This window comes from Phyllobates terribilis, unplaced genomic scaffold, assembly GCF_046119375.1.
Source record: "Phyllobates terribilis strain yellow unplaced genomic scaffold, ASM4611937v1 Scaffold_236__1_contigs__length_3049075, whole genome shotgun sequence".
Taxonomy (NCBI): domain Eukaryota; kingdom Metazoa; phylum Chordata; class Amphibia; order Anura; family Dendrobatidae; genus Phyllobates; species Phyllobates terribilis.
Window position 1 is genome coordinate 985,048 of NW_027362996.1, and position 26,267 is coordinate 1,011,314.

Consider the following 26,267-nt stretch of genomic DNA (forward strand, 5'->3'; position numbering starts at 1 on the left):
TCAACAGCAGCCTTTTAAACTCACCTGAGCTAACAGGTATGTGAGCTGGTTACTCTGCTGCGCTTAAAATTTCTTTTTTGGTTTGCTACAATGCCTTTTCTGAAACGTTGTCTCCCTCTGCTGGAACACTGACTTCTTTCATTTAATGCCTGCAGACTATAAAAGAGAAACCAACCCAAAAAGTTTGGTTGATTAGTCTGTGGCATTCTTTTAAACTGTTGCTTATGGCGGTCTCTGTGAGCTTCTCAGTGACATTCAGCCATCCAGGTATCCCGCCTGCAGTAGACGGAATGTGGCAATGGAACGCTGGCTGCGCGTGTCATAATAGGCTCTGAGCCTTTATATACCTGCGCACAGCAGCAGCCACCTTCAGTCTGCTGCTGGACAGCCAGCAGCAGCAGCAGCAGGAGAGGTAATTAATCAGCAACCCTCCTGCTAAGGGTAGACAGCTGCTCGTTCCACCCCCCCCCCGCCTTAATTGGTTCTCCTCCCTTCCAACGGTGTTGAGGCGGGTGGGAACAGCCGGGGGTTGAGGGTACTGTGCTAAAAGAGGTGGAGTTATGCAGATCTAAAACGCGTGGATTGCAGCAGCAGCAAGCCGAAAAGTGCAGGCATGTGAGGGATCTAGAGGTTGACAGCATGTCTTCTTAACGGGAGTCCAGGTGGCCATCTCCACAAATGGACTTTTCAGAATCCTTGGGTGGCACCGTAGTCGGAAACCAATTCTGGTTATCGCTTCTCGGCCTTTTGGCTAAGATCAAGTGTAGTATCTGTTCTTATCAGTTTAATATCTGATACGTCCCCTATCTGGGGACCATATATTAAATGGATTTTTAGAACAGGGAGATGGAAAAAGAGCTTGCTCTGTCCACTCCACGCATTGACCTGGTATTGCAGTATCTCCACGACCGGTGCACCCCTTCTTTAATGCAGTTCCTAAAATCAGAAAGAATTGAATTCAATGCTTTTTGTTCATTTTGCTTGTTTGTCGGATTTTGGGATGGACTCTTTGGCTTTGCTTTTCTTCTCCTCATTGGATTTTTCATGTTAAAAGTTGCAGAAGCCAGATGACAAGCTCATTTTGGTTCAACTTCAGCAACTGTGCATTGCATTGCCATGTAATGTAATGTAATGCAATGCTATCTATCTAGCTCTCCCTCTATACTTCCTTTTGGATAAACAGACATATTAGGCAAGCATTTTGGAGCTTTCACCTAAATAACTACAGGTGGTGAGATAAGCTGCACAATATAATTGACCTTTCAGTATATTGTTGCACACACACCATCTATTTAGCAAATGCCCTTGTTATCAACAGCAGCCTTTTAAACTCACCTGAGCTAACAGGTATGTGAGCTGGTTACTCTGCTGCGCTTAAAATTTCTTTTTTGGTTTGCTACAATGCCTTTTCTGAAACGTTGTCTCCCTCTGCTGGAACACTGACTTCTTTCATTTAATGCCTGCAGACTATAAAAGAGAAACCAACCCAAAAAGTTTGGTTGATTAGTCTGTGGCATTCTTTTAAACTGTTGCTTATGGCGGTCTCTGTGAGCTTCTCAGTGACATTCAGCCATCCAGGTATCCCGCCTGCAGTAGACGGAATGTGGCAATGGAACGCTGGCTGCGCGTGTCATAATAGGCTCTGAGCCTTTATATACCTGCGCACAGCAGCAGCCACCTTCAGTCTGCTGCTGGACAGCCAGCAGCAGCAGCAGCAGGAGAGGTAATTAATCAGCAACCCTCCTGCTAAGGGTAGACAGCTGCTCGTTCCACCCCCCCCGCCTTAATTGGTTCTCCTCCCTTCCAACGGTGTTGAGGCGGGTGGGAACAACCGGGGGTTGAGGGTACTGTGCTAAAAGAGGTGGAGTTATGCAGATCTAAAACGCGTGGATTGCAGCAGCAGCAAGCCGAAAAGTGCAGGCATGTGAGGGATCTAGAGGTTGACAGCATGTCTTCTTAACGGGAGTCCAGGTGGCCATCTCCACAAATGGACTTTTCAGAATCCTTGGGTGGCACCGTAGTCGGAAACCAATTCTGGTTATCGCTTCTCGGCCTTTTGGCTAAGATCAAGTGTAGTATCTGTTCTTATCAGTTTAATATCTGATACGTCCCCTATCTGGGTACCATATATTAAATGGATTTTTAGAACAGGGAGATGGAAAAAGAGCTTGCTCTGTCCACTCCACGCATTGACCTGGTATTGCAGTATCTCCAGGACCGGTGCACCCCTTCTTTAATGCAGTTTCTAAAATCAGAAAGAATTGAATTCAATGCTTTTTGTTCATTTTGCTTGTTTGTCGGATTTTGGGATGGACTCTTTGGCTTTGCTTTTCTTCTCCTCATTGGATTTTTCATGTTAAAAGTTGCAGAAGCCAGATGACAAGCTCATTTTGGTTCAACTTCAGCAACTGTGCATTGCATTGCCATGTAATGTAATGTAATGCAATGCTATCTATCTAGCTCTCCCTCTATACTTCCTTTTGGATAAACAGACATATTAGGCAAGCATTTTGGAGCTTTCACCTAAATAACTACAGGTGGTGAGATAAGCTGCACAATATAATTGACCTTTCAGTATATTGTTGCACACACACCATCTATTTAGCAAATGCCCTTGTTATCAACAGCAGCCTTTTAAACTCACCTGAGCTAACAGGTATGTGAGCTGGTTACTCTGCTGCGCTTAAAATTTCTTTTTTGGTTTGCTACAATGCCTTTTCTGAAACGTTGTCTCCCTCTGCTGGAACACTGACTTCTTTCATTTAATGCCTGCAGACTATAAAAGAGAAACCAACCCAAAAAGTTTGGTTGATTAGTCTGTGGCATTCTTTTAAACTGTTGTTTATGGCGGTCTCTGTGAGCTTCTCAGTGACATTCAGCCATCCAGGTATCCCGCCTGCAGTAGACGGAATGTGGCAATGGAACGCTGGCTGCGCATGTCATAATAGGCTCTGAGCCTTTATATACCTGCGCACAGCAGCAGCCACCTTCAGTCTGCTGCTGGACAGCCAGCAGCAGCAGCAGCAGGAGAGGTAATTAATCAGCAACCCTCCTGCTAAGGGTAGACAGCTGCTCGTTCCACCCCCCCCCCGCCTTAATTGGTTCTCCTCCCTTCCAACGGTGTTGAGGCGGGTGGGAACAGCCGGGGGTTGAGGGTACTGTGCTAAAAGAGGTGGAGTTATGCAGATCTAAAACGCGTGGATTGCAGCAGCAGCAAGCCGAAAAGTGCAGGCATGTGAGGGATCTAGAGGTTGACAGCATGTCTTCTTAACGGGAGTCCAGGTGGCCATCTCCACAAATGGACTTTTCAGAATCCTTGGGTTGCACCGTAGTCGGAAACCAATTCTGGTTATCGCTTCTCGGCCTTTTGGCTAAGATCAAGTGTAGTATCTGTTCTTATCAGTTTAATATCTGATACGTCCCCTATCTGGGGACCATATATTAAATGGATTTTTAGAACAGGGAGATGGAAAAAGAGCTTGCTCTGTCCACTCCACGCATTGACCTGGTATTGCAGTATCTCCAGGACCGGTGCACCCCTTCTTTAATGCAGTTTCTAAAATCAGAAAGAATTGAATTCAATGCTTTTTGTTCATTTTGCTTGTTTGTCGGATTTTGGGATGGACTCTTTGGCTTTGCTTTTCTTCTCCTCATTGGATTTTTCATGTTAAAAGTTGCAGAAGCCAGATGACAAGCTCATTTTGGTTCAACTTCAGCAACTGTGCATTGCATTGCCATGTAATGTAATGTAATGCAATGCTATCTATCTAGCTCTCCCTCTATACTTCCTTTTGGATAAACAGACATATTAGGCAAGCATTTTGGAGCTTTCACCTAAATAACTACAGGTGGTGAGATAAGCTGCACAATATAATTGACCTTTCAGTATATTGTTGCACACACACCATCTATTTAGCAAATGCCCTTGTTATCAACAGCAGCCTTTTAAACTCACCTGAGCTAACAGGTATGTGAGCTGGTTACTCTGCTGCGCTTAAAATTTCTTTTTTGGTTTGCTACAATGCCTTTTCTGAAACGTTGTCTCCCTCTGCTGGAACACTGACTTCTTTCATTTAATGCCTGCAGACTATAAAAGATAAACCAACCCAAAAAGTTTGGTTGATTAGTCTGTGGCATTCTTTTAAACTGTTGCTTATGGCGGTCTCTGTGAGCTTCTCAGTGACATTCAGCCATCCAGGTATCCCGCCTGCAGTAGACGGAATGTGGCAATGGAACGCTGGCTGCGCGTGTCATAATAGGCTCTGAGCCTTTATATACCTGCGCACAGCAGCAGCCACCTTCAGTCTGCTGCTGGACAGCCAGCAGCAGCAGCAGGAGAGGTAATTAATCAGCAACCCTCCTGCTAAGGGTAGACAGCTGCTCGTTCCACCCCCCCCCGCCTTAATTGGTTCTCCTCCCTTCCAACGGTGTTGAGGCGGGTGGGAACAGCCGGGGGTTGAGGGTACTGTGCTAAAAGAGGTGGAGTTATGCAGATCTAAAACGCGTGGATTGCAGAAGCAGCAAGCCGAAAAGTGCAGGCATGTGAGGGATCTAGAGGTTGACAGCATGTCTTCTTAACGGGAGTCCAGGTGGCCATCTCCACAAATGGACTTTTCAGAATCCTTGGGTGGCACCGTAGTCGGAAACCAATTCTGGTTATCGCTTCTCGGCCTTTTGGCTAAGATCAAGTGTAGTATCTGTTCTTATCAGTTTAATATCTGATACGTCCCCTATCTGGGGACCATATATTAAATGGATTTTTAGAACAGGGAGATGGAAAAAGAGCTTGCTCTGTCCACTCCACGCATTGACCTGGTATTGCAGTATCTCCAGGACCGGTGCACCCCTTCTTTAATGCAGTTTCTAAAATCAGAAAGAATTGAATTCAATGCTTTTTGTTCATTTTGCTTGTTTGTCGGATTTTGGGATGGACTCTTTGGCTTTGCTTTTCTTCTCCTCATTGGATTTTTCATGTTAAAAGTTGCAGAAGCCAGATGACAAGCTCATTTTGGTTCAACTTCAGCAACTGTGCATTGCATTGCCATGTAATGTAATGTAATGCAATGCTATCTATCTAGCTCTCCCTCTATACTTCCTTTTGGATAAACAGACATATTAGGCAAGCATTTTGGAGCTTTCACCTAAATAACTACAGGTGGTGAGATAAGCTGCACAATATAATTGACCTTTCAGTATATTGTTGCACACACACCATCTATTTAGCAAATGCCCTTGTTATCAACAGCAGACTTTTAAACTCACCTGAGCTAACAGGTATGTGAGCTGGTTACTCTGCTGCGCTTAAAATTTCTTTTTTGGTTTGCTACAATGCCTTTTCTGAAACGTTGTCTCCCTCTGCTGGAACACTGACTTCTTTCATTTAATGCCTGCAGACTATAAAAGAGAAACCAACCCAAAAAGTTTGGTTGATTAGTCTGTGGCATTCTTTTAAACTGTTGCTTATGGCGGTCTCTGTGAGCTTCTCAGTGACATTCAGCCATCCAGGTATCCCGCCTGCAGTAGACGGAATGTGGCAATGGAACGCTGGCTGCGCGTGTCATAATAGGCTCTGAGCCTTTATATACCTGCGCACAGCAGCAGTCACCTTCAGTCTGCTGCTGGACAGCCAGCAGCAGCAGCAGCAGGAGAGGTAATTAATCAGCAACCCTCCTGCTAAGGGTAGACAGCTGCTCGTTCCACCCCCCCCCCGCCTTAATTGGTTCTCCTCCCTTCCAACGGTGTTGAGGCGGGTGGGAACAGCCGGGGGTTGAGGGTACTGTGCTAAAAGAGGTGGAGTTATGCAGATCTAAAACGCGTGGATTGCAGCAGCAGCAAGCCGAAAAGTGCAGGCATGTGAGGGATCTAGAGGTTGACAGCATGTCTTCTTAACGGGAGTCCAGGTGGCCATCTCCACAAATGGACTTTTCAGAATCCTTGGGTGGCACCGTAGTCGGAAACCAATTCTGGTTATCGCTTCTCGGCCTTTTGGCTAAGATCAAGTGTAGTATCTGTTCTTATCAGTTTAATATCTGATACGTCCCCTATCTGGGGACCATATATTAAATGGATTTTTAGAACAGGGAGATGGAAAAAGAGCTTGCTCTGTCCACTCCACGCATTGACCTGGTATTGCAGTATCTCCAGGACCGGTGCACCCCTTCTTTAATGCAGTTTCTAAAATCAGAAAGATTTGAATTCAATGCTTTTTGTTCATTTTGCTTGTTTGTCGGATTTTGGGATGGACTCTTTGGCTTTGCTTTTCTTCTCCTCATTGGATTTTTCATGTTAAAAGTTGCAGAAGCCAGATGACAAGCTCATTTTGGTTCAACTTCAGCAACTGTGCATTGCATTGCCATGTAATGTAATGTAATGCAATGCTATCTATCTAGCTCTCCCTCTATACTTCCTTTTGGATAAACAGACATATTAGGCAAGCATTTTGGAGCTTTCACCTAAATAACTACAGGTGGTGAGATAAGCTGCACAATATAATTGACCTTTCAGTATATTGTTGCACACACACCATCTATTTAGCAAATGCCCTTGTTATCAACAGCAGCCTTTTAAACTCACCTGAGCTAACAGGTATGTGAGCTGGTTACTCTGCTGCGCTTAAAATTTCTTTTTTGGTTTGCTACAATGCCTTTTCTGAAACGTTGTCTCCCTCTGCTGGAACACTGACTTCTTTCATTTAATGCCTGCAGACTATAAAAGAGAAACCAACCCAAAAAGTTTGGTTGATTAGTCTGTGGCATTCTTTTAAACTGTTGCTTATGGCGGTCTCTGTGAGCTTCTCAGTGACATTCAGCCATCCAGGTATCCCGCCTGCAGTAGACGGAATGTGGCAATGGAACGCTGGCTGCGCGTGTCATAATAGGCTCTGAGCCTTTATATACCTGCGCACAGCAGCAGCCACCTTCAGTCTGCTGCTGGACAGCCAGCAGCAGCAGCAGCAGGAGAGGTAATTAATCAGCAACCCTCCTGCTAAGGGTAGACAGCTGCTCGTTCCACCCCCCCCCCGCCTTAATTGGTTCTCCTCCCTTCCAACGGTGTTGAGGCGGGTGGGAACAGCCGGGGGTTGAGGGTACTGTGCTAAAAGAGGTGGAGTTATGTAGATCTAAAACGCGTGGATTGCAGCAGCAGCAAGCCGAAAAGTGCAGGCATGTGAGGGATCTAGAGGTTGACAGCATGTCTTCTTAACGGGAGTCCAGGTGGCCATCTCCACAAATGGACTTTTCAGAATCCTTGGGTGGCACCGTAATCGGAAACCAATTCTGGTTATCGCTTCTCGGCCTTTTGGCTAAGATCAAGTGTAGTATCTGTTCTTATCAGTTTAATATCTGATACGTCCCCTATCTGGGGACCATATATTAAATGGATTTTTAGAACAGGGAGATGGAAAAAGAGCTTGCTCTGTCCACTCCACGCATTGACCTGGTATTGCAGTATCTCCAGGACCGGTGCACCCCTTCTTTAATGCAGTTTCTAAAATCAGAAAGAATTGAATTCAATGCTTTTTGTTCATTTTGCTTGTTTGTCGGATTTTGGGATGGACTCTTTGGCTTTGCTTTTCTTCTCCTCATTGGATTTTTCATGTTAAAAGTTGCAGAAGCCAGATGACAAGCTCATTTTGGTTCAACTTCAGCAACTGTGCATTGCATTGCCATGTAATGTAATGTAATGCAATGCTATCTATCTAGCTCTCCCTCTATACTTCCTTTTGGATAAACAGACATATTAGGCAAGCATTTTGGAGCTTTCACCTAAATAACTACAGGTGGTGAGATAAGCTGCACAATATAATTGACCTTTCAGTATATTGTTGCACACACACCATCTATTTAGCAAATGCCCTTGTTATCAACAGCAGCCTTTTAAACTCACCTGAGCTAACAGGTATGTGAGCTGGTTACTCTGCTGCGCTTAAAATTTCTTTTTTGGTTTGCTACAATGCCTTTTCTGAAACGTTGTCTCCCTCTGCTGGAACACTGACTTCTTTCATTTAATGCCTGCAGACTATAAAAGAGAAACCAACCCAAAAAGTTTGGTTGATTAGTCTGTGGCATTCTTTTAAACTGTTGCTTATGGCGGTCTCTGTGAGCTTCTCAGTGACATTCAGCCATCCAGGTATCCCGCCTGCAGTAGACGGAATGTGGCAATGGAACGCTGGCTGCGCGTGTCATAATAGGCTCTGAGCCTTTATATACCTGCGCACAGCAGCAGCCACCTTCAGTCTGCTGCTGGACAGCCAGCAGCAGCAGCAGCAGGAGAGGTAATTAATCAGCAACCCTCCTGCTAAGGGTAGACAGCTGCTCGTTCCACCCCCCCCCGCCTTAATTGGTTCTCCTCCCTTCCAACGGTGTTGAGGCGGGTGGGAACAGCCGGGGGTTGAGGGTACTGTGCTAAAAGAGGTGGAGTTATGCAGATCTAAAACGCGTGGATTGCAGCAGCAGCAAGCCGAAAGTGCAGGCATGTGAGGGATCTAGAGGTTGACAGCATGTCTTCTTAACGGGAGTCCAGGTGGCCATCTCCACAAATGGACTTTTCAGAATCCTTGGGTGGCACCGTAGTCGGAAACCAATTCTGGTTATCGCTTCTCGGCCTTTTGGCTAAGATCAAGTGTAGTATCTGTTCTTATCAGTTTAATATCTGATACGTCCCCTATCTGGGGACCATATATTAAATGGATTTTTAGAACAGGGAGATGGAAAAAGAGCTTGCTCTGTCCACTCCACGCATCGACCTGGTATTGCAGTATCTCCAGGACCGGTGCACCCCTTCTTTAATGCAGTTTCTAAAATCAGAAAGAATTGAATTCAATGCTTTTTGTTCATTTTGCTTTTTTGTCGGATTTTGGGATGGACTCTTTGGCTTTGCTTTTCTTCTCCTCATTGGATTTTTCATGTTAAAAGTTGCAGAAGCCAGATGACAAGCTCATTTTGGTTCAACTTCAGCAACTGTGCATTGCATTGCCATGTAATGTAATGTAATGCAATGCTATCTATCTAGCTCTCCCTCTATACTTCCTTTTGGATAAACAGACATATTAGGCAAGCATTTTGGAGCTTTCACCTAAATAACTACAGGTGGTGAGATAAGCTGCACAATATAATTGACCTTTCAGTATATTGTTGCACACACACCATCTATTTAGCAAATGCCCTTGTTATCAACAGCAGCCTTTTAAACTCACCTGAGCTAACAGGTATGTGAGCTGGTTACTCTGCTGCGCTTAAAATTTCTTTTTTGGTTTGCTACAATGCCTTTTCTGAAACGTTGTCTCCCTCTGCTGGAACACTGACTTCTTTCATTTAATGCCTGCAGACTATAAAAGAGAAACCAACCCAAAAAGTTTGGTTGATTAGTCTGTGGCATTCTTTTAAACTGTTGCTTATGGCGGTCTCTGTGAGCTTCTCAGTGACATTCAGCCATCCAGGTATCCCGCCTGCAGTAGACGGAATGTGGCAATGGAACGCTGGCTGCGCATGTCATAATAGGCTCTGAGCCTTTATATACCTGCGCACAGCAGCAGCCACCTTCAGTCTGCTGCTGGACAGCCAGCAGCAGCAGCAGCAGGAGAGGTAATTAATCAGCAACCCTCCTGCTAAGGGTAGACAGCTGCTCGTTCCACCCCCCCCCCCCGCCTTAATTGGTTCTCCTCCCTTCCAACGGTGTTGATGCGGGTGGGAACAGCCGGGGGTTGAGGGTACTGTGCTAAAAGAGGTGGAGTTATGCAGATCTAAAACGCGTGGATTGCAGCAGCAGCAAGCCGAAAAGTGCAGGCATGTGAGGGATCTAGAGGTTGACAGCATGTCTTCTTAACGGGGGTCCAGGTGGCCATCTCCACAAATGGACTTTTCAGAATCCTTGGGTGGCACCGTAGTCGGAAACCAATTCTGGTTATCGCTTCTCGGCCTTTTGGCTAAGATCAAGTGTAGTATCTGTTCTTATCAGTTTAATATCTGATACGTCCCCTATCTGGGGACCATATATTAAATGGATTTTTAGAACAGGGAGATGGAAAAAGAGCTTGCTCTGTCCACTCCACGCATCGACCTGGTATTGCAGTATCTCCAGGACCGGTGCACCCCTCCTTTAATGCAGTTTCTAAAATCAGAAAGAATTGAATTCAATGCTTTTTGTTCATTTTGCTTGTTTGTCGGATTTTGGGATGGACTCTTTGGCTTTGCTTTTCTTCTCCTCATTGGATTTTTCATGTTAAAAGTTGCAGAAGCCAGATGACCAGCTCATTTTGGTTCAACTTCAGCAACTGTGCATTGCATTGCCATGTAATGTAATGTAATGCAATGCTATCTATCTAGCTCTCCCTCTATACTTCCTTTTGGATAAACAGACATATTAGGCAAGCATTTTGGAGCTTTCACCTAAATAACTACAGGTGGTGAGATAAGCTGCACAATATAATTGACCTTTCAGTATATTGTTGCACACACACCATCTATTTAGCAAATGCCCTTGTTATCAACAGCAGCCTTTTAAACTCACCTGAGCTAACAGGTATGTGAGCTGGTTACTCTGCTGCGCTTAAAATTTCTTTTTTGGTTTGCTACAATGCCTTTTCTGAAACGTTGTCTCCCTCTGCTGGAACACTGACTTCTTTCATTTAATGCCTGCAGACTATAAAAGAGAAACCAACCCAAAAAGTTTGGTTGATTAGTCTGTGGCATTCTTTTAAACTGTTGATTATGGCGGTCTCTGTGAGCTTCTCAGTGACATTCAGCCATCCAGGTATCCCGCCTGCAGTAGACGGAATGTGGCAATGGAACGCTGGCTGCGCGTGTCATAATAGGCTCTGAGCCTTTATATACCTGCGCACAGCAGCAGCCACCTTCAGTCTGCTGCTGGACAGCCAGCAGCAGCAGCAGCAGGAGAGGTAATTAATCAGCAGCCCTCCTGCTAAGGGTAGACAGCTGCTCGTTCCACCCCCCCCCCGCCTTAATTGGTTCTCCTCCCTTCCAACGGTGTTGAGGCGGGTGGGAACAGCCGGGGGTTGAGGGTACTGTGCTAAAAGAGGTGGAGTTATGCAGATCTAAAACGCGTGGATTGCAGCAGCAGCAAGCCGAAAAGTGCAGGCATGTGAGGGATCTAGAGGTTGACAGCATGTCTTCTTAACGGGAGTCCAGGTGGCCATCTCCACAAATGGACTTTTCAGAATCCTTGGGTGGCACCGTAGTCGGAAACCAATTCTGGTTATCGCTTCTCGGCCTTTTGGCTAAGATCAAGTGTAGTATCTGTTCTTATCAGTTTAATATCTGATACGTCCCCTATCTGGGGACCATATATTAAATGGATTTTTAGAACAGGGAGATGGAAAAAGAGCTTGCTCTGTCCACTCCACGCATTGACCTGGTATTGCAGTATCTCCAGGAGCGGTGCATCCCTTCTTTAATGCAGTTTCTAAAATCAGAAAGAATTGAATTCAATGCTTTTTGTTCATTTTGCTTGTTTGTCGGATTTTGGGATGGACTCTTTGGCTTTGCTTTTCTTCTCCTCATTGGATTTTTCATGTTAAAAGTTGCAGAAGCCAGATGACAAGCTCATTTTGGTTCAACTTCAGCAACTGTGCATTGCATTGCCATGTAATGTAATGTAATGCAATGCTATCTATCTAGCTCTCCCTCTATACTTCCTTTTGGATAAACAGACATATTAGGCAAGCATTTTGGAGCTTTCACCTAAATAACTACAGGTGGTGAGATAAGCTGCACAATATAATTGACCTTTCAGTATATTGTTGCACACACACCATCTATTTAGCAAATGCCCTTGTTATCAACAGCAGCCTTTTAAACTCACCTGAGCTAACAGGTATGTGAGCTGGTTACTCTGCTGCGCTTAAAATTTCTTTTTTGGTTTGCTACAATGCCTTTTCTGAAACGTTGTCTCCCTCTGCTGGAACACTGACTTCTTTCATTTAATGCCTGCAGACTATAAAAGAGAAACCAACCCAAAAAGTTTGGTTGATTAGTCTGTGGCATTCTTTTAAACTGTTGCTTATGGCGGTCTCTGTGAGCTTCTCAGTGACATTCAGCCATCCAGGTATCCCGCCTGCAGTAGACGGAATGTGGCAATGGAACGCTGGCTGCGCGTGTCATAATAGGCTCTGAGCCTTTATATACCTGCGCACAGCAGCAGCCACCTTCAGTCTGCTGCTGGACAGCCAGCAGCAGCAGCAGCAGGAGAGGTAATTAATCAGCAACCCTCCTGCTAAGGGTAGACAGCTGCTCGTTCCACCCCCCCCCCCGCCTTAATTGGTTCTCCTCCCTTCCAACGGTGTTGAGGCGGGTGGGAACAGCCGGGGGTTGAGGGTACTGTGCTAAAAGAGGTGGACTTATGCAGATCTAAAACGCGTGGATTGCAGCAGCAGCAAGCCGAAAGTGCAGGCATGTGAGGGATCTAGAGGTTGACAGCATGTCTTCTTAACGGGAGTCCAGGTGGCCATCTCCACAAATGGACTTTTCAGAATCCTTGGGTGGCACCGTAGTCGGAAACCAATTCTGGTTATCGCTTCTCGGCCTTTTGGCTAAGATCAAGTGTAGTATCTGTTCTTATCAGTTTAATATCTGATACGTCCCCTATCTGGGGACCATATATTAAATGGATTTTTAGAACAGGGAGATGGAAAAAGAGCTTGCTCTGTCCACTCCACGCATTGACCTGGTATTGCAGTATCTCCAGGACCGGTGCACCCCTTCTTTAATGCAGTTTCTAAAATCAGAAAGAATTGAATTCAATGCTTTTTGTTCATTTTGCTTTTTTGTCGGATTTTGGGATGGACTCTTTGGCTTTGCTTTTCTTCTCCTCATTGGATTTTTCATGTTAAAAGTTGCAGAAGCCAGATGACAAGCTCATTTTGGTTCAACTTCAGCAACTGTGCATTGCATTGCCATGTAATGTAATGTAATGCAATGCTATCTATCTAGCTCTCCCTCTATACTTCCTTTTGGATAAACAGACATATTAGGCAAGCATTTTGGAGCTTTCACCTAAATAACTACAGGTGGTGAGATAAGCTGCACAATATAATTGACCTTTCAGTATATTGTTGCACACACACCATCTATTTAGCAAATGCCCTTGTTATCAACAGCAGCCTTTTAAACTCACCTGAGCTAACAGGTATGTGAGCTGGTTACTCTGCTGCGCTTAAAATTTCTTTTTTGGTTTGCTACAATGCCTTTTCTGAAACGTTGTCTCCCTCTGCTGGAACACTGACTTCTTTCATTTAATGCCTGCAGACTATAAAAGAGAAACCAACCCAAAAAGTTTGGTTGATTAGTCTGTGGCATTCTTTTAAACTGTTGCTTATGGCGGTCTCTGTGAGCTTCTCAGTGACATTCAGCCATCCAGGTATCCCGCCTGCAGTAGACGGAATGTGGCAATGGAACGCTGGCTGCGCGTGTCATAATAGGCTCTGAGCCTTTATATACCTGCGCACAGCAGCAGCCACCTTCAGTCTGCTGCTGGACAGCCAGCAGCATCAGCAGCAGGAGAGGTAATTAATCAGCAACCCTCCTGCTAAGGGTAGACAGCTGCTCGTTCCACCCCCCCCCCCGCCTTAATTGGTTCTCCTCCCTTCCAACGGTGTTGATGCGGGTGGGAACAGCCGGGGGTTGAGGGTACTGTGCTAAAAGAGGTGGAGTTATGCAGATCTAAAACGCGTGGATTGCAGCAGCAGCAAGCCGAAAAGTGCAGGCATGTGAGGGATCTAGAGGTTGACAGCATGTCTTCTTAACGGGAGTCCAGGTGGCCATCTCCACAAATGGACTTTTCAGAATCCTTGGGTGGCACCGTAGTCGGAAACCAATTCTGGTTATCGCTTCTCGGCCTTTTGGCTAAGATCAAGTGTAGTATCTGTTCTTATCAGTTTAATATCTGATACGTCCCCTATCTGGGGACCATATATTAAATGGATTTTTAGAACAGGGAGATGGAAAAAGAGCTTGCTCTGTCCACTCCACGCATTGACCTGGTATTGCAGTATCTCCAGGACCGGTGCACCCCTCCTTTAATGCAGTTTCTAAAATCAGAAAGAATTGAATTCAATGCTTTTTGTTCATTTTGCTTGTTTGTCGGATTTTGGGATGGACTCTTTGGCTTTGCTTTTCTTCTCCTCATTGGATTTTTCATGTTAAAAGTTGCAGAAGCCAGATGACAAGCTCATTTTGGTTCAACTTCAGCAACTGTGCATTGCATTGCCATGTAATGTAATGTAATGCAATGCTATCTATCTAGCTCTCCCTCTATACTTCCTTTTGGATAAACAGACATATTAGGCAAGCATTTTGGAGCTTTCACCTAAATAACTACAGGTGGTGAGATAAGCTGCACAATATAATTGACCTTTCAGTATATTGTTGCACACACACCATCTATTTAGCAAATGCCCTTGTTATCAACAGCAGCCTTTTAAACTCACCTGAGCTAACAGGTATGTGAGCTGGTTACTCTGCTGCGCTTAAAATTTCTTTTTTGGTTTGCTACAATGCCTTTTCTGAAACGTTGTCTCCCTCTGCTGGAACACTGACTTCTTTCATTTAATGCCTGCAGACTATAAAAGAGAAACCAACCCAAAAAGTTTGGTTGATTAGTCTGTGGCATTCTTTTAAACTGTTGCTTATGGCGGTCTCTGTGAGCTTCTCAGTGACATTCAGCCATCCAGGTATCCCGCCTGCAGTAGACGGAATGTGGCAATGGAACGCTGGCTGCGCGTGTCATAATAGGCTCTGAGCCTTTATATACCTGCGCACAGCAGCAGCCACCTTCAGTCTGCTGCTGGACAGCCAGCAGCAGCAGCAGCAGGAGAGGTAATTAATCAGCAACCCTCCTGCTAAGGGTAGACAGCTGCTCGTTCCACCCCCCCCCCCCCGCCTTAATTGGTTCTCCTCCCTTCCAACGGTGTTGAGGCGGGTGGGAACAGCCGGGGGTTGAGGGTACTGTGCTAAAAGAGGTGGAGTTATGCAGATCTAAAACGCGTGGATTGCAGCAGCAGCAAGCCGAAAAGTGCAGGCATGTGAGGGATCTAGAGGTTGACAGCATGTCTTCTTAACGGGAGTCCAGGTGGCCATCTCCACAAATGGACTTTTCAGAATCCTTGGGTGGCACCGTAGTCGGAAACCAATTCTGGTTATCGCTTCTCGGCCTTTTGGCTAAGATCAAGTGTAGTATCTGTTCTTATCAGTTTAATATCTGATACGTCCCCTATCTGGGGACCATATATTAAATGGATTTTTAGAACAGGGAGATGGAAAAAGAGCTTGCTCTGTCCACTCCACGCATTGACCTGGTATTGCAGTATCTCCAGGAGCGGTGCATCCCTTCTTTAATGCAGTTTCTAAAATCAGAAAGAATTGAATTCAATGCTTTTTGTTCATTTTGCTTGTTTGTCGGATTTTGGGATGGACTCTTTGGCTTTGCTTTTCTTCTCCTCATTGGATTTTTCATGTTAAAAGTTGCAGAAGCCAGATGACAAGCTCATTTTGGTTCAACTTCAGCAACTGTGCATTGCATTGCCATGTAATGTAATGTAATGCAATGCTATCTATCTAGCTCTCCCTCTATACTTCCTTTTGGATAAACAGACATATTAGGCAAGCATTTTGGAGCTTTCACCTAAATAACTACAGGTGGTGAGATAAGCTGCACAATATAATTGACCTTTCAGTATATTGTTGCACACACACCATCTATTTAGCAAATGCCCTTGTTATCAACAGCAGCCTTTTAAACTCACCTGAGCTAACAGGTATGTGAGCTGGTTACTCTGCTGCGCTTAAAATTTCTTTTTTGGTTTGCTACAATGCCTTTTCTGAAACGTTGTCTCCCTCTGCTGGAACACTGACTTCTTTCATTTAATGCCTGCAGACTATAAAAGAGAAACCAACCCAAAAAGTTTGGTTGATTAGTCTGTGGCATTCTTTTAAACTGTTGCTTATGGCGGTCTCTGTGAGCTTCTCAGTGACATTCAGCCATCCAGGTATCCCGCCTGCAGTAGACGGAATGTGGCAATGGAACGCTGGCTGCGCGTGTCATAATAGGCTCTGAGCCTTTATATACCTGCGCACAGCAGCAGCCACCTTCAGTCTGCTGCTGGACAGCCAGCAGCAGCAGCAGCAGGAGAGGTAATTAATCAGCAACCCTCCTGCTAAGGGTATACAGCTGCTCGTTCCACCCCCCCCCCCGCCTTAATTGGTTCTCCTCCCTTCCAACGGTGTTGAGGCGGGTGGGAACAGCCGGGGGTTGAGGGTACTGTGCTAAAAGAGGTGGAGTTATGCAGATCTAAAACGCGTGGATTGCAGCAGCAGCAAGCCGAAAAGTGCAGGCATGTGAGGGATCTAGAGGTTGACAGCATGTCTTCTTAACGGGAGTCCAGGTGGCCATCTCCACAAATGGACTTTTCAGAATCCTTGGGTGGCACCGTAGTCGGAAACCAATTCTGGTTATCGCTTCTCGGCCTTTTGGCTAAGATCAAGTGTAGTATCTGTTCTTATCAGTTTAATATCTGATACGTCCCCTATCTGGGGACCATATATTAAATGGATTTTTAGAACAGGGAGATGGAAAAAGAGCTTGCTCTGTCCACTCCACGCATTGACCTGGTATTGCAGTATCTCCAGGACCGGTGCACCCCTTCTTTAATGCAGTTTCTAAAATCAGAAAGAATTGAATTCAATGCTTTTTGTTCATTTTGCTTTTTTGTCGGATTTTGGGATGGACTCTTTGGCTTTGCTTTTCTTCTCCTCATTGGATTTTTCATGTTAAAAGTTGCAGAAGCCAGATGACAAGCTCATTTTGGTTCAACTTCAGCAACTGTGCATTGCATTGCCATGTAATGTAATGTAATGCAATGCTATCTATCTAGCTCTCCCTCTATACTTCCTTTTGGATAAACAGACATATTAGGCAAGCATTTTGGAGCTTTCACCTAAATAACTACAGGTGGTGAGATAAGCTGCACAATATAATTGACCTTTCAGTATATTGTTGCACACACACCATCTATTTAGCAAATGCCCTTGTTATCAACAGCAGCCTTTTAAACTCACCTGAGCTAACAGGTATGTGAGCTGGTTACTCTGCTGCGCTTAAAATTTCTTTTTTGGTTTGCTACAATGCCTTTTCTGAAACGTTGTCTCCCTCTGCTGGAACACTGACTTCTTTCATTTAATGCCTGCAGACTATAAAAGAGAAACCAACCCAAAAAGTTTGGTTGATTAGTCTGTGGCATTCTTTTAAACTGTTGCTTATGGCGGTCTCTGTGAGCTTCTCAGTGACATTCAGCCATCCAGGTATCCCGCCTGCAGTAGACGGAATGTGGCAATGGAACGCTGGCTGCGCGTGTCATAATAGGCTCTGAGCCTTTATATACCTGCGCACAGCAGCAGCCACCTTCAGTCTGCTGCTGGACAGCCAGCAGCATCAGCAGCAGGAGAGGTAATTAATCAGCAACCCTCCTGCTAAGGGTAGACAGCTGCTCGTTCCACCCCCCCCCCCGCCTTAATTGGTTCTCCTCCCTTCCAACGGTGTTGATGCGGGTGGGAACAGCCGGGGGTTGAGGGTACTGTGCTAAAAGAGGTGGAGTTATGCAGATCTAAAACGCGTGGATTGCAGCAGCAGCAAGCCGAAAAGTGCAGGCATGTGAGGGATCTAGAGGTTGACAGCATGTCTTCTTAACGGGAGTCCAGGTGGCCATCTCCACAAATGGACTTTTCAGAATCCTTGGGTGGCACCGTAGTCGGAAACCAATTCTGGTTATCGCTTCTCGGCCTTTTGGCTAAGATCAAGTGTAGTATCTGTTCTTATCAGTTTAATATCTGATACGTCCCCTATCTGGGGACCATATATTAAATGGATTTTTAGAACAGGGAGATGGAAAAAGAGCTTGCTCTGTCCACTCCACGCATTGACCTGGTATTGCAGTATCTCCAGGACCGGTGCACCCCTCCTTTAATGCAGTTTCTAAAATCAGAAAGAATTGAATTCAATGCTTTTTGTTCATTTTGCTTGTTTGTCGGATTTTGGGATGGACTCTTTGGCTTTGCTTTTCTTCTCCTCATTGGATTTTTCATGTTAAAAGTTGCAGAAGCCAGATGACAAGCTCATTTTGGTTCAACTTCAGCAACTGTGCATTGCATTGCCATGTAATGTAATGTAATGCAATGCTATCTATCTAGCTCTCCCTCTATACTTCCTTTTGGATAAACAGACATATTAGGCAAGCATTTTGGAGCTTTCACCTAAATAACTACAGGTGGTGAGATAAGCTGCACAATATAATTGACCTTTCAGTATATTGTTGCACACACACCATCTATTTAGCAAATGCCCTTGTTATCAACAGCAGCCTTTTAAACTCACCTGAGCTAACAGGTATGTGAGCTGGTTACTCTGCTGCGCTTAAAATTTCTTTTTTGGTTTGCTACAATGCCTTTTCTGAAACGTTGTCTCCCTCTGCTGGAACACTGACTTCTTTCATTTAATGCCTGCAGACTATAAAAGAGAAACCAACCCAAAAAGTTTGGTTGATTAGTCTGTGGCATTCTTTTAAACTGTTGCTTATGGCGGTCTCTGTGAGCTTCTCAGTGACATTCAGCCATCCAGGTATCCCGCCTGCAGTAGACGGAATGTGGCAATGGAACGCTGGCTGCGCGTGTCATAATAGGCTCTGAGCCTTTATATACCTGCGCACAGCAGCAGCCACCTTCAGTCTGCTGCTGGACAGCCAGCAGCAGCAGCAGCAGGAGAGGTAATTAATCAGCAACCCTCCTGCTAAGGGTAGACAGCTGCTCGTTCCACCCCCCCCCCCCCGCCTTAATTGGTTCTCCTCCCTTCCAACGGTGTTGAGGCGGGTGGGAACAGCCGGGGGTTGAGGGTACTGTGCTAAAAGAGGTGGAGTTATGCAGATCTAAAACGCGTGGATTGCAGCAGCAGCAAGCCGAAAAGTGCAGGCATGTGAGGGATCTAGAGGTTGACAGCATGTCTTCTTAACGGGAGTCCAGGTGGCCATCTCCACAAATGGACTTTTCAGAATCCTTGGGTGGCACCGTAGTCGGAAACCAATTCTGGTTATCGCTTCTCGGCCTTTTGGCTAAGATCAAGTGTAGTATCTGTTCTTATCAGTTTAATATCTGATACGTCCCCTATCTGGGGACCATATATTAAATGGATTTTTAGAACAGGGAGATGGAAAAAGAGCTTGCTCTGTCCACTCCACGCATTGACCTGGTATTGCAGTATCTCCAGGAGCGGTGCATCCCTTCTTTAATGCAGTTTCTAAAATCAGAAAGAATTGAATTCAATGCTTTTTGTTCATTTTGCTTGTTTGTCGGATTTTGGGATGGACTCTTTGGCTTTGCTTTTCTTCTCCTCATTGGATTTTTCATGTTAAAAGTTGCAGAAGCCAGATGACAAGCTCATTTTGGTTCAACTTCAGCAACTGTGCATTGCATTGCCATGTAATGTAATGTAATGCAATGCTATCTATCTAGCTCTCCCTCTATACTTCCTTTTGGATAAACAGACATATTAGGCAAGCATTTTGGAGCTTTCACCTAAATAACTACAGGTGGTGAGATAAGCTGCACAATATAATTGACCTTTCAGTATATTGTTGCACACACACCATCTATTTAGCAAATGCCCTTGTTATCAACAGCAGCCTTTTAAACTCACCTGAGCTAACAGGTATGTGAGCTGGTTACTCTGCTGCGCTTAAAATTTCTTTTTTGGTTTGCTACAATGCCTTTTCTGAAACGTTGTCTCCCTCTGCTGGAACACTGACTTCTTTCATTTAATGCCTGCAGACTATAAAAGAGAAACCAACCCAAAAAGTTTGGTTGATTAGTCTGTGGCATTCTTTTAAACTGTTGCTTATGGCGGTCTCTGTGAGCTTCTCAGTGACATTCAGCCATCCAGGTATCCCGCCTGCAGTAGACGGAATGTGGCAATGGAACGCTGGCTGCGCGTGTCATAATAGGCTCTGAGCCTTTATATACCTGCGCACAGCAGCAGCCACCTTCAGTCTGCTGCTGGACAGCCAGCAGCAGCAGCAGCAGGAGAGGTAATTAATCAGCAACCCTCCTGCTAAGGGTATACAGCTGCTCGTTCCACCCCCCCCCCCGCCTTAATTGGTTCTCCTCCCTTCCAACGGTGTTGAGGCGGGTGGGAACAGCCGGGGGTTGAGGGTACTGTGCTAAAAGAGGTGGAGTTATGCAGATCTAAAACGCGTGGATTGCAGCAGCAGCAAGCCGAAAAGTGCAGGCATGTGAGGGATCTAGAGGTTGACAGCATGTCTTCTTAACGGGAGTCCAGGTGGCCATCTCCACAAATGGACTTTTCAGAATCCTTGGGTGGCACCGTAGTCGGAAACCAATTCTGGTTATCGCTTCTCGGCCTTTTGGCTAAGATCAAGTGTAGTATCTGTTCTTATCAGTTTAATATCTGATACGTCCCCTATCTGGGGACCATATATTAAATGGATTTTTAGAACAGGGAGATGGAAAAAGAGCTTGCTCTGTCCACTCCACGCATTGACCTGGTATTGCAGTATCTCCAGGACCGGTGCACCCCTTCTTTAATGCAGTTTCTAAAATCAGAAAGAATTGAATTCAATGCTTTTTGTTCATTTTGCTTGTTTGTCGGATTTTGGGATGGACTCTTTGGCTTTGCTTTTCTTCTCCTCATTGGATTTTTCATGTTAAAAGTTGCAGAAGCCAGATGACAAGCTCATTTTGGTTCAACTTCAGCAACTGTGCATTGCATTGCCATGTAATGTAATGTGATGCAATGCTATCTATCTAGCTCTCCCTCTATACTTCCTTTTGGATAAACAGACATATTAGGCAAGCATTTTGGAGCTTTCACCTAAATAACTACAGGTGGTGAGATAAGCTGCACAATATAATTGACCTTTCAGTATATTGTTGCACACACACCATCTATTTAGCAAATGCCCTTGTTATCAACAGCAGCCTTTTAAACTCACCTGAGCTAACAGGTATGTGAGCTGGTTACTCTGCTGCGCTTAAAATTTCTTTTTTGGTTTGCTACAATGCCTTTTCTGAAACGTTGTCTCCCTCTGCTGGAACACTGACTTCTTTCATTTAATGCCTGCAGACTATAAAAGAGAAACCAACCCAAAAAGTTTGGTTGATTAGTCTGTGGCATTCTTTTAAACTGTTGCTTATGGCGGTCTCTGTGAGCTTCTCAGTGACATTCAGCCATCCAGGTATCCCGCCTGCAGTAGACGGAATGTGGCAATGGAACGCTGGCTGCGCGTGTCATAATAGGCTCTGAGCCTTTATATACCTGCGCACAGCAGCAGCCACCTTCAGTCTGCTGCTGGACAGCCAGCAGCAGCAGCAGCAGGAGAGGTAATTAATCAGCAACCCTCCTGCTAAGGGTAGACAGCTGCTCGTTCCACCCCCCCCCCGCCTTAATTGGTTCTCCTCCCTTCCAACGGTGTTGAGGCGGGTGGGAACAGCCGGGGGTTGAGGATACTGTGCTAAAAGAGGTGGAGTTATGCAGATCTAAAACGCGTGGATTGCAGCAGCAGCAAGCCGAAAAGTGCAGGCATGTGAGGGATCTAGAGGTTGACAGCATGTCTTCTTAACGGGAGTCCAGGTGGCCATCTCCACAAATGGACTTTTCAGAATCCTTGGGTTGCACCGTAGTCGGAAACCAATTCTGGTTATCGCTTCTCGGCCTTTTGGCTAAGATCAAGTGTAGTATCTGTTCTTATCAGTTTAATATCTGATACGTCCCCTATCTGGGGACCATATATTAAATGGATTTTTAGAACAGGGAGATGGAAAAAGAGCTTGCTCTGTCCACTCCACGCATTGACCTGGTATTGCAGTATCTCCAGGACCGGTGCACCCCTTCTTTAATGCAGTTTCTAAAATCAGAAAGAATTGAATTCAATGCTTTTTGTTCATTTTGCTTGTTTGTCGGATTTTGGGATGGACTCTTTGGCTTTGCTTTTCTTCTCCTCATTGGATTTTTCATGTTAAAAGTTGCAGAAGCCAGATGACAAGCTCATTTTGGTTCAACTTCAGCAACTGTGCATTGCATTGCCATGTAATGTAATGTAATGCAATGCTATCTATCTAGCTCTCCCTCTATACTTCCTTTTGGATAAACAGACATATTAGGCAAGCATTTTGGAGCTTTCACCTAAATAACTACAGGTGGTGAGATAAGCTGCACAATATAATTGACCTTTCAGTATATTGTTGCACACACACCATCTATTAAGCAAATGCCCTTGTTATCAACAGCAGCCTTTTAAACTCACCTGAGCTAACAGGTATGTGAGCTGGTTACTCTGCTGCGCTTAAAATTTCTTTTTTGGTTTGCTACAATGCCTTTTCTGAAACGTTGTCTCCCTCTGCTGGAACACTGACTTCTTTCATTTAATGCCTGCAGACTATAAAAGAGAAACCAACCCAAAAAGTTTGGTTGATTAGTCTGTGGCATTCTTTTAAACTGTTGCTTATGGCGGTCTCTGTGAGCTTCTCAGTGACATTCAGCCATCCAGGTATCCCGCCTGCAGTAGACGGAATGTGGCAATGGAACGCTGGCTGCGCGTGTCATAATAGGCTCTGAGCCTTTATATACCTGCGCACAGCAGCAGCCACCTTCAGTCTGCTGCTGGACAGCCAGCAGCAGCAGCAGCATGAGAGGTAATTAATCAGCAACCCTCCTGCTAAGGGTAGACAGCTGCTCGTTCCACCCCCCCCGCCTTAATTGGTTCTCCTCCCTTCCAACGGTGTTGAGGCGGGTGGGAACAGCCGGGGGTTGAGGGTACTGTGCTAAAAGAGGTGGAGTTATGCAGATCTAAAACGCGTGGATTGCAGCAGCAGCAAGCCGAAAAGTGCAGGCATGTGAGGGATCTAGAGGTTGACAGCATGTCTTCTTAACGGGAGTCCAGGTGGCCATCTCCACAAATGGACTTTTCAGAATCCTTGGGTGGCACCGTAGTCGGAAACCAATTCTGGTTATCGCTTCTCGGCCTTTTGGCTAAGATCAAGTGTAGTATCTGTTCTTATCAGTTTAATATCTGATACGTCCCCTATCTGGGGACCATATATTAAATGGATTTTTAGAACAGGGAGATGGAAAAAGAGCTTGCTCTGTCCACTCCACGCATTGACCTGGTATTGCAGTATCTCCAGGACCGGTGCACACCTTCTTTAATGCAGTTTCTAAAATCAGAAAGAATTGAATTCAATGCTTTTTGTTCATTTTGCTTGTTTGTCGGATTTTGGGATGGACTCTTTGGCTTTGCTTTTCTTCTCCTCATTGGATTTTTCATGTTAAAAGTTGCAGAAGCCAGATGACAAGCTCATTTTGGTTCAACTTCAGCAACTGTGCATTGCATTGCCATGTAATGTAATGTAATGCAATGCTATCTATCTAGCTCTCCCTCTATACTTCCTTTTGGATAAACAGACATATTAGGCAAGCATTTTGGAGCTTTCACCTAAATAACTACAGGTGGTGAGATAAGCTGCACAATATAATTGACCTTTCAGTATATTGTTGCACACACACCATCTATTTAGCAAATGCCCTTGTTATCAACAGCAGCCTTTTAATCTCACCTGAGCTAACAGGTATGAGAGCTGGTTACTCTGCTGCGCTTAAAATTTCTTTTTTGGTTTGCTACAATGCCTTTTCTGAAACGTTGTCTCCCTCTGCTGGAACACTGACTTCTTTCATTTAATGCCTGCAGACTATAAAAGAGAAACCAACCCAAAAAGTTTGGTTGATTAGTCTGTGGCATTCTTTTAAACTGTTGCTTATGGCGGTCTCTGTGAGCTTCTCAGTGACATTCAGCCATCCAGGTATCCCGCCTGCAGTAGACGGAATGTGGCAATGGAACGCTGGCTGCGCGTGTCATAATAGGCTCTGAGCCTTTATATACCTGCGCACAGCAGCAGCCACCTTCAGTCTGCTGCTGGACAGCCAGCAGCAGCAGCAGCAGGAGAGGTAATTAATCAGCAACCCTCCTGCTAAGGGTAGACAGCTGCTCGTTCCACCCCCCCCCCCCGCCTTAATTGGTTCTCCTCCCTTCCAACGGTGTTGAGGCGGGTGGGAACAGCCGGGGGTTGAGGGTACTGTGCTAAAAGAGGTGGAGTTATGCAGATCTAAAACGCGTGGATTGCAGCAGCAGCAAGCCGAAAAGTGCAGGCATGTGAGGGATCTAGAGGTTGACAGCATGTCTTCTTAACATGAGTCCAGGTGGCCATCTTCACAAATGGACTTTTCAGAATCCTTGGGTGGCACCGTAGTCGGAAACCAATTCTGGTTATCGCTTCTCGGCCTTTTGGCTAAGATCAAGTGTAGTATCTGTTCTTATCAGTTTAATATCTGATACGTCCCCTATCTGGGGACCATATATTAAATGGATTTTTAGAACAGGGAGATGGAAAAAGAGCTTGCTCTGTCCACTCCACGCATTGACCTGGTATTGCAGTATCTCCAGGACCGGTGCACCCCTTCTTTAATGCAGTTTCTAAAATCAGAAAGAATTGAATTCAATGCTTTTTGTTCATTTTGCTTGTTTGTCGGATTTTGGGATGGACTCTTTGGCTTTGCTTTTCTTCTCCTCATTGGATTTTTCATGTTAAAAGTTGCAGAAGCCAGATGACAAGCTCATTTTGGTTCAACTTCAGCAACTGTGCATTGCATTGCCATGTAATGTAATGTAATGCAATGCTATCTATCTAGCTCTCCCTCTATACTTCCTTTTGGATAAACAGACATATTAGGCAAGCATTTTGGAGCTTTCACCTAAATAACTACAGGTGGTGAGATAAGCTGCACAATATAATTGACCTTTCAGTATATTGTTGCACACACACCATCTATTTAGCAAATGCCCTTGTTATCAACAGCAGCCTTTTAAACTCACCTGAGCTAACAGGTATGTGAGCTGGTTACTCTGCTGCGCTTAAAATTTCTTTTTTGGTTTGCTACAATGCCTTTTCTGAAACGTTGTCTCCCTCTGCTGGAACACTGACTTCTTTCATTTAATGCCTGCAGACTATAAAAGAGAAACCAACCCAAAAAGTTTGGTTGATTAGTCTGTGGCATTCTTTTAAACTGTTGCTTATGGCGGTCTCTGTGAGCTTCTCAGTGACATTCAGCCATCCAGGTATCCCGCCTGCAGTAGACGGAATGTGGCAATGGAACGCTGGCTGCGCGTGTCATAATAGGCTCTGAGCCTTTATATACCTGCGCACAGCAGCAGCCACCTTCAGTCTGCTGCTGGACAGCCAGCAGCAGCAGCAGCAGGAGAGGTAATTAATCAGCAACCCTCCTGCTAAGGGTAGACAGCTGCTCGTTCCACCCCCCCCACCGCCTTAATTGGTTCTCCTCCCTTCCAACGGTGTTGAGGCGGGTGGGAACAGCCGGGGGTTGAGGGTACTGTGCTAAAAGAGGTGGAGTTATGCAGATCTAAAACGCGTGGATTGCAGCAGCAGCAAGCCGAAAAGTGCAGGCATGTGAGGGATCTAGAGGTTGACAGCATGTCTTCTTAACGGGAGTCCAGGTGGCCATCTCCACAAATGGACTTTTCAGAATCCTTGGGTGGCACCGTAGTCGGAAACCAATTCTGGTTATCGCTTCTCGGCCTTTTGGCTAAGATCAAGTGTAGTATCTTTCGAAAAGGCGGTTTTGGATGTTGGCCGCCCTAGTAGATTGATACATTATGCACACTGGGGTTTAGGCGCTTGTTAGTACGCCAGGTGGCTAATATAGTCATCTGGTGGAAAGCATGGCCCCCCAGGATCGACGCCATTGGGCCGGGGAAGATCGAAAGCCCGAAGTGTGAAGTGCCCCAGGAGTGGTGACCCTGGGGTGCCTTAACTCACTGGGATTGGGAACCCCACTTGAGTTTATGGCACATTTGCACAAGCACTTCAAATTTTCTTTCTTCGCACACACCCTTATTCCGGGCCTTCTGGCCTTAGGATGGGGAATTTTTCAATTCCCGGTCGAAGGTCCGGGCAGTATTATACTGTGAAACCTTCACTATTTATTTAATTTCTTTGTCACTGTGTGTCCACTTATTCACGTGTGTCACGTCCTACTAGGATTTTGTCGGGATGCGGTTCCCTTACGGGTTCCTCTCTTGGCAGGTCTAGGGGGGGAGTGTGTGGCCATCAGGTTCCGCTCCCCCCTGAACCCCCCTGGCTCTCCTCTTTCGGGAGGAGAGCGTTGTTGGCTCCCCTCTTCCGGGA

The 26,267-nt window shown here is 45.4% G+C and overlaps 19 non-coding genes and 1 pseudogene across 19 annotated transcripts; all 20 read left to right on the plus strand.

The window, feature by feature from the left end:
• The first annotated feature begins 731 nt into the window (after positions 1-731).
• LOC141216565 (U2 spliceosomal RNA) lies at positions 732-922 on the plus strand. The gene has a single exon (XR_012285593.1). It is a non-coding gene; the product is annotated as a U2 spliceosomal RNA (small nuclear RNA).
• Positions 923-2,040: 1,118 nt separating this feature from the next.
• Positions 2,041-2,231, plus strand: LOC141216591 (U2 spliceosomal RNA). Its single transcript, XR_012285619.1, has one exon. It is a non-coding gene; the product is annotated as a U2 spliceosomal RNA (small nuclear RNA).
• Positions 2,232-3,351: 1,120 nt separating this feature from the next.
• On the plus strand, positions 3,352-3,542 carry LOC141217287 (U2 spliceosomal RNA). The gene has a single exon (XR_012286154.1). It is a non-coding gene; the product is annotated as a U2 spliceosomal RNA (small nuclear RNA).
• Positions 3,543-4,658: 1,116 nt separating this feature from the next.
• On the plus strand, positions 4,659-4,849 carry LOC141217288 (U2 spliceosomal RNA). Its single transcript, XR_012286155.1, has one exon. It is a non-coding gene; the product is annotated as a U2 spliceosomal RNA (small nuclear RNA).
• Positions 4,850-5,969: 1,120 nt separating this feature from the next.
• Positions 5,970-6,160, plus strand: LOC141217289 (U2 spliceosomal RNA). The gene has a single exon (XR_012286156.1). It is a non-coding gene; the product is annotated as a U2 spliceosomal RNA (small nuclear RNA).
• A 1,120-nt stretch (positions 6,161-7,280) lies between these two features.
• On the plus strand, positions 7,281-7,471 carry LOC141217290 (U2 spliceosomal RNA). Its single transcript, XR_012286157.1, has one exon. It is a non-coding gene; the product is annotated as a U2 spliceosomal RNA (small nuclear RNA).
• A 1,118-nt stretch (positions 7,472-8,589) lies between these two features.
• LOC141215902 (U2 spliceosomal RNA) lies at positions 8,590-8,780 on the plus strand. The gene has a single exon (XR_012284953.1). It is a non-coding gene; the product is annotated as a U2 spliceosomal RNA (small nuclear RNA).
• A 1,122-nt stretch (positions 8,781-9,902) lies between these two features.
• LOC141216995 (U2 spliceosomal RNA) lies at positions 9,903-10,093 on the plus strand. Its single transcript, XR_012285873.1, has one exon. It is a non-coding gene; the product is annotated as a U2 spliceosomal RNA (small nuclear RNA).
• A 1,120-nt stretch (positions 10,094-11,213) lies between these two features.
• Positions 11,214-11,404, plus strand: LOC141216304 (U2 spliceosomal RNA). The gene has a single exon (XR_012285342.1). It is a non-coding gene; the product is annotated as a U2 spliceosomal RNA (small nuclear RNA).
• A 1,120-nt stretch (positions 11,405-12,524) lies between these two features.
• Positions 12,525-12,715, plus strand: LOC141217291 (U2 spliceosomal RNA). Its single transcript, XR_012286158.1, has one exon. It is a non-coding gene; the product is annotated as a U2 spliceosomal RNA (small nuclear RNA).
• A 1,121-nt stretch (positions 12,716-13,836) lies between these two features.
• Positions 13,837-14,027, plus strand: LOC141216327 (U2 spliceosomal RNA). The gene has a single exon (XR_012285364.1). It is a non-coding gene; the product is annotated as a U2 spliceosomal RNA (small nuclear RNA).
• A 1,123-nt stretch (positions 14,028-15,150) lies between these two features.
• On the plus strand, positions 15,151-15,341 carry LOC141216305 (U2 spliceosomal RNA). The gene has a single exon (XR_012285343.1). It is a non-coding gene; the product is annotated as a U2 spliceosomal RNA (small nuclear RNA).
• A 1,121-nt stretch (positions 15,342-16,462) lies between these two features.
• LOC141217292 (U2 spliceosomal RNA) lies at positions 16,463-16,653 on the plus strand. The gene has a single exon (XR_012286159.1). It is a non-coding gene; the product is annotated as a U2 spliceosomal RNA (small nuclear RNA).
• Positions 16,654-17,774: 1,121 nt separating this feature from the next.
• LOC141216328 (U2 spliceosomal RNA) lies at positions 17,775-17,965 on the plus strand. Its single transcript, XR_012285365.1, has one exon. It is a non-coding gene; the product is annotated as a U2 spliceosomal RNA (small nuclear RNA).
• A 1,123-nt stretch (positions 17,966-19,088) lies between these two features.
• LOC141216306 (U2 spliceosomal RNA) lies at positions 19,089-19,279 on the plus strand. The gene has a single exon (XR_012285344.1). It is a non-coding gene; the product is annotated as a U2 spliceosomal RNA (small nuclear RNA).
• A 1,121-nt stretch (positions 19,280-20,400) lies between these two features.
• Positions 20,401-20,591, plus strand: LOC141217293 (U2 spliceosomal RNA). Its single transcript, XR_012286160.1, has one exon. It is a non-coding gene; the product is annotated as a U2 spliceosomal RNA (small nuclear RNA).
• Positions 20,592-21,711: 1,120 nt separating this feature from the next.
• LOC141217294 (U2 spliceosomal RNA) lies at positions 21,712-21,902 on the plus strand. Its single transcript, XR_012286161.1, has one exon. It is a non-coding gene; the product is annotated as a U2 spliceosomal RNA (small nuclear RNA).
• Positions 21,903-23,020: 1,118 nt separating this feature from the next.
• Positions 23,021-23,211, plus strand: LOC141216354 (U2 spliceosomal RNA). Its single transcript, XR_012285390.1, has one exon. It is a non-coding gene; the product is annotated as a U2 spliceosomal RNA (small nuclear RNA).
• Positions 23,212-24,333: 1,122 nt separating this feature from the next.
• Positions 24,334-24,524, plus strand: LOC141217295 (U2 spliceosomal RNA). Its single transcript, XR_012286162.1, has one exon. It is a non-coding gene; the product is annotated as a U2 spliceosomal RNA (small nuclear RNA).
• A 1,121-nt stretch (positions 24,525-25,645) lies between these two features.
• Positions 25,646-25,737, plus strand: LOC141216956 (U2 spliceosomal RNA; annotated as a pseudogene).
• The last annotated feature ends 530 nt before the right edge of the window (positions 25,738-26,267 follow it).